The sequence below is a fragment of the Lithobates pipiens genome, unplaced genomic scaffold (assembly GCF_037356315.1).
Source record: "Lithobates pipiens isolate NorthernLeopardFrog02 unplaced genomic scaffold, aLitPip1_a1.2 Scaffold_30, whole genome shotgun sequence".
In the NCBI taxonomy this organism is placed as follows: domain Eukaryota; kingdom Metazoa; phylum Chordata; class Amphibia; order Anura; family Ranidae; genus Lithobates; species Lithobates pipiens.
Genome location: NW_027507791.1, coordinates 27178575 through 27184872, shown reverse-complemented (window position 1 = coordinate 27184872; position 6298 = coordinate 27178575).

The following is a 6298-nucleotide window of genomic DNA, read 5'->3' as shown; positions in this document are numbered from 1 at the left end:
TTCCTGCATCCGGGTTTGTTCCTTTCCTGCACTTGCATATTAGTCTTTTCTATACCAGTCATGCAGGAATTGTCGCAGCGCCTGCGGTTCATCACCGTGCGCAGAGACTCCATCTACGACTGAGGACGATCATCTAGAGAGCGAAGATTTCATTCCTGCATTCTGATTTTGTGACGTTTACCCTTCCATCAGAATTCAACACTGCTGGGAGTGTCCAGATGTCTGGCTCCACCCCCCCCTCCAGGAACCAGAATTGCAGTGCATGGGGGGGGGGGGGGGTGAAGGCATCTGAAATTGTAAAATGCTGAAGATTCTAAAAGATGCCAGAGAGGTCATAAGTGAAGAAGGTGGGACACGTGGGGGGAGGGGAAGAGAGAGAGAGTGTCCCAGAGAAGTTGTAGATGAGGAAGATGGGAAGCTTTGGGGTCCCCCCCATAGAGGTCATAGATTAGGAAGATGAGATGCTCAGGCCCCTCCCCCCCATATAGAGGTTGTGGATTAGGAATCTTGTCCCCCCCCCCCCCCCGAGAGGTCGTACATCAGGCAGATGGGAAGCTTGGGCGGGCGCCCCCCCACAGAGATGTCGTAGATCAGGAAGATGGGAAGCTTGGGGCCCCCCAGAGCGGCCATAGATCAGGAAGAAGGGAAGCTTGGCCCCCAAGCCCCCCCGAGAAGTCGCAGATTGGGAAGCTTGGGGCTCCCCAAAGAGGCTGTAGATGAGAAAGGTAGTAAACTTGGGGGGCCCCAGTGAGGTTGTAGATCAAGAAGATCGGAAGCTTGTTGCGCGCCCCCCCCCCCATTGCGTTGGAAGATGAGTAGCTTGGTGCCCCTCCAGCAAGGTGGGTATAACGTTTTTATTTTCGATATGTTGCCCTGTATATTCCATTAAAAAGGTTGTCATTTGGGCAGTAATCCGGCACCAGATACAATTCTTAAATAATACACATGGGGCCCTTAGTTGGGGTCACAGTTCAGCACCTGTGTGGGGGACCCCAGGCAGCTTCCTCCTCCTCCTCCTCCTCCTCGTATTCCTCCTCCTCGTATTCGTATTCCTCCTCCTCGTATTCCTCCTCCTCCTCCTCGTATTCCTCCTCCTCCTCCTCGTATTTCTCCTCCTCCTCCTCCTCGTATTTCTCCTTGTATTTCTCCTGTCGGGGGTGGGGTGATGAGGACATGGCCCTGAGGTTGGAGGAGCTGCTGTGGGACTCGGAACCCGTCTGCTGGAAGAAACCAGCAATGGGGTTGAGGTGCTTCATCATCACCATCAGTACAGAATATGTCATCACAGGAACCCAGAATAATAGTTATTAGGGGCATTCATGGTGACTACAGGAAACTGACATGAGACAACATGGCGCCTCCCCTGCAGAACCTGACATCTGCTCCTCCACTGGAGAATAATTGAGGGAATATGGGGCCACCAGGAGGTGGGTAATGCTGTGTAATGAGGAATAGTGATGATCCAACACTCTGTCTGCATTGACACGCTATGTCCCTAAGTAACGTCAATCCATATTCCCCACCCCCACATAAAAAAAGACTTTCTCGCTCGCTCATTGAAGGACAGCCATACTTCATGACCGATGGCTTTGATGTTGCCGCCTGCAGGAGCAGGACGTTGGGTGCAACGAACTAAACTAAAAGCACCCCAACCCCCATTCAGTTATTTCCTATCATCTCCGGAGTTGGGTTATTTCATACATCATCAAAATGTTGGGGTGTTTTTCGGTCACATAAAACCCATTGGGGGACACAAGTATTCCGATCGTTGGGTTACACCGCCGACGTTCTGAACAACATCTTATCCAAACCCTTTCCAGGAAAAGGATGCGGACCCCTTCCACGCTACCGCGACTTTGACGTGATTTCAGGGAATCCCTGTGTGAGTTCTGTGGTCCTCAACTCGCATCAAAGTCCGACCAAAGTAGTGCAGGGACTGGAAGTCACAGATCTGAATGGTACTCATTGGAAATCATGGAGTACGACTTAACATGCGACTTTGCAGTCCCAAGTCGCACAAGTGTGAGAGGGGCCTTAGTAATGGCACTGACAGAGGCAAGAAACAACCGTGTGATCAGGGGACGGTCCCCGATTGGTTCAGAAGGTGGTTTCTAAAGTGGTAGGAGAGCTGAATTCTGGTCCCATGAAGTTACGGGGGGGGGGAGAGTATATAGGAGAGCCGCATGGGAATCGGTGCAAACCTAAAAATGAAGAAGATTCCCAACCCTTGATGGTGCTGAAAGCCAACTGCTAGGATTCAGCCCATGGACACTTACCTGGGTGTGTCTTGTCACTCCTAATGCCTTGAAGGAAGGACTCCGGATAATATTCTGGCTTTTAGCAACGTGAACTTCACCAGAGATGTATTTGCCCCTCAGAGCTGGGATTCAACAGGCAGGTCAGTAGAGGCAGCAATGGTGAAGCAGGATGGTAATGGATCGGACCTTGAGACAGAAGATGCTCTTCTGGTGCTCTTCAGACCCTACAATAAGGATCACTGGAATGACCTCTTCAAGGGAGGAACGGCATCAATGAGTCTCCTCTGGTGTCCCTCACCTGGTCCTGAAACCTCTGGCTGTAGGAACCGTTCCCTTGTCATTTGTAATAAAGGAGGACCGTAATGCTGACTTGCGGGGGGGCCGTCTTTTTCTGGGCACCGTCCAGCATTGGAGGTTATCGGAAACCTTCCAGACTGAGCACCCAGAACGTGGAGGAGTGGATTGAAGAGATGTTTTCAGCACCCGGTCCAGTTCATGGATAAACAACCCCCCCCCAACCTGTGGAAGAAGGGGCGCACTCTTATCCACAAGGCTGTGGTGTTTATCCGGCTGCACCCTTCAGTCATTGCCCTTTCTGACATTTGGGGGCTCTTCAGCCGGGACGTTTGGATCGGCCATGTCTTTCAGCTGCTCCTTTTCACCCTTCCCCCCCCAATTCCAACCTAAAGAGTGGCATCCTACTTCAACTCCTACTGCCCCCTGCAGGAGAATTCTTTACCCTCAGATGTGGTTGTACCCCTTATGGTATATAATAATCCTCTTCTGAGACCTTGATCTAAAAGGCTGAAGATAAGCGGTTATTACTATTTCCAAACTGAGGAAGGACCTAACCCTACTTACAGCCCCGGCCCCTTTTTTGTCATTTCTGCTGTTAACGACTCGGCACACCCCCCTGAAGAGGGTCCATTGTCTGGACTTTGGCAATCCAAACCCGTCTGAGAAATCTTGATCACAGACCTTGTCTGGATTTGGCTCTCTAGGCATCCAAATGCTGGTAACCCAACAAGCGGGGTTGTTCAGCTCAGGCCCCCATTAAGGAGGTCCACACCCTGTTGACCCATGAGCCCATTGTGTGTATGTCAGAGACCTCGTCTCCCCGTCTCCAGGGAAGTCCTTCTTGTGTGTTTGTCAGAGACCTCGTCTCCCGGTCTCCAGGGAAGTCCTTCTTGTGTGGACTTATTTTCTGGAGGGGAAAGACTTCCATGTGGTCTCCTCGGACCAAGAAGTCCTGCGTTCACTTTGCTGGCCCCTGGTGGGGGGGGGTAGGGTGGTTCCCCACCATAGAAGATCTTCTATGCATCCCCCATGCTTTGGACATTCATCGGGGTCCTCAGAACAGATAGTACCAAATACATTGGATTATCAACCCACAGAAAATAGCCAATCACCTGCGTCTGCAGGACCTTCACCCCCGTTTAGGAACTCTCTCTGTATCAGGTCGAGTGTAATTAAAAAATGCAGTCTTTGGATCCCTTTGATAGCAATTCTCTGTCCTTCCAAGTCTCTTCTGGATGGGCTGCCTACCCAGCTTAATGATGAGGACATGACAGCGCCAGAAGCCCCCAGGCCCAGGAGGACCAAAAAGTGAGTCACGCCCAGCCTGAGGAGGACCAACAGAACACACCCGGTCTTGAGGCGTGTCAACGTGACAGGACACGCCCAGCCTGGGGAGGAGCAACGGGACAGGACACGCCCCGCCTGAGGAGGAACAACGGGACAGGACACGCCAAGCCTGGGGAGGAGCAACGTCACAAGACACGCCAAGCCTGGGGAGGAGCAACGTGACAGGACACGCCAAGCCTGGGGAGGAGCAACGTGACAGGACACGCCCAGCCTGGGGAGGAGCAACGGGACAGGACACGCCCAGCCTGAGGAGCAACGGGACAGGACACGCCCAGCCTGGGGAGGCGCAACGGGACAGGACACGCCCAGCCTGGGGAGGAGCAACGGGACAGGACACGCCCAGCCTGGGGAGGAGCAACGGGACAGGACACGCCCAGCCTGAGGAGCAACGGGACAGGACACGCCCAGCCTGGGGAGGCGCAACGGGACAGGACACGCCCAGCCTGGGAGGAGCAACGGGACAGGACACGCCCAGCCTGGGGAGGAGCAACGGGACAGGACACGCCCAACCTGGGGAGGAGCAACGGGACAGGACACGCCCAGCCTGTAGAGGAGCAACGGGACAGGACACGCCCAGCCTGTAGAGGAGCAACGGGACAGGACACGCCCAGCCTGTAGAGGAGCAACGGGACAGGACACGCCCAGCCTGGGGAGGAGCAACGTCACAAGACACGCCCAGCCTGGGGAGGAGCAACGGGACAGGACACGCCCAGCCTGGGGAGGAGCAACGGGACAGGACACGCCCAGCCTGGGGAGGAGCAACGGGACAGGACACGCCCAGCCTGGGGAGGAGCAACGTCACAAGACACGCCCAGCCTGGGGAGGAGCAACGGGACAGGACACGCCCAACCTGGGAGGAGCAACGGGACAGGACACGCCCAGCCTGTAGAGGAGCAACGGGACAGGACACACCCAGCCTGTAGAGGAGCAACGGGACAGGACACGCCCAGCCTGTAGAGGAGCAACGGGACAGGACACGCCCAGCCTGTAGAGGAGCAACGGGACAGGACACGCCCAGCCTGTAGAGGAGCAACGGGACAGGACACGCCCAGCCTGGGGAGGAGCAACGTCACAAGACACGCCCAGCCTGGGGAGGAGCAACGGGACAGGACACGCCCAGCCTGGGGAGGAGCACCGGGACAGGACACGCCCAGCCTGGGGAGGAGCAACGGGACAGGACACGCCCAGCCTGGGGAGGAGCAACGTCACAAGACACGCCCAGCCTGGGGAGGAGCAACGCCACAAGACACGCCCAGCCTGGGGAGGAGCAACGGGACAGGACACGCCCAGCCTGGGAGGAGCAACGGGACAGGACACGCCCAGCCTGGGGAGGAGCAACGGGACAGGACACGCCCAGCCTGTAGAGGAGCAACGGGACAGGACACGCCCAGCCTGGGGAGGAGCAACGTCACAAGACACGCCCAGCCTGGGGAGGAGCAACGGGACAGGACATGCCCAGCCTGGGGAGGAGCAACGGGACAGGACACGCCCAGCCTGGGGAGGAGCAACGTCACAAGACACGCCCAGCCTGGGGAGGAGCAACGGGACAGGACACGCCCAGCCTGGAGAGGACCAACGTGACAGGACACGCCCAGCCTGGAGAGGACCAACGTGACAGGACACGCCCAGCCTGGAGAGGACCAATGTGACAGGACACGCCCAGCCTGGAGAAGACCAACGTCACAGGACACGCCCAGCCTGGGGAGGAGCAACGGGACAGGACACGCTTAGCCTTGGGAGGAGCAACGGGACAGGACACGCCCAGCCTGGGGAGGAGCAACGTCACAAGACACGCCCAGCCTGGGGAGGAGCAACGTCACAAGACACACCAAGCCTGGGGAGGACCAACGTGACAGGACACGCCAAGCCTGGGAGGACCAATGGAACAGGACACGCCCAGCCGGGGGAGGACCAACGTGACAGGACACGCCCAGCCGGGGGAGGACCAACGTGACAGGACACGCCCAGCCGGGGAGGACCCACGTGACAGGACGCGCCCAGCCGGAGCAGGACCAACGTGACAGGACGCGCCCAGCCGGGGGAGGACCAACGTGACAGGACACGCCCAGCCTGGAGAAGACCAACGTCACAAGACATGCCCAGCCTGGGGAGGAGCAACGTCACAAGACACGCCCAGCCGGGGGAGGACCAACGTGACAGGACACGCCCAGCCGGGGGAGGACCAACGTGACAGGACACGCCCAGCCGGGGGAGGACCAACGTGACAGGACGCACCCAGCCGGAGCAGGACCAACGTGACAGGACGCGCCCAGCCGGGGAGGACCACGTGACAGGACACGCCCAGCCTGGAGAGGACCAACGTGACAGGACACGCCCAGCCTGGAGAGGACCAACGTGACAGGACACGCCCAGCCTGGAGAAGACCAACGTCACAG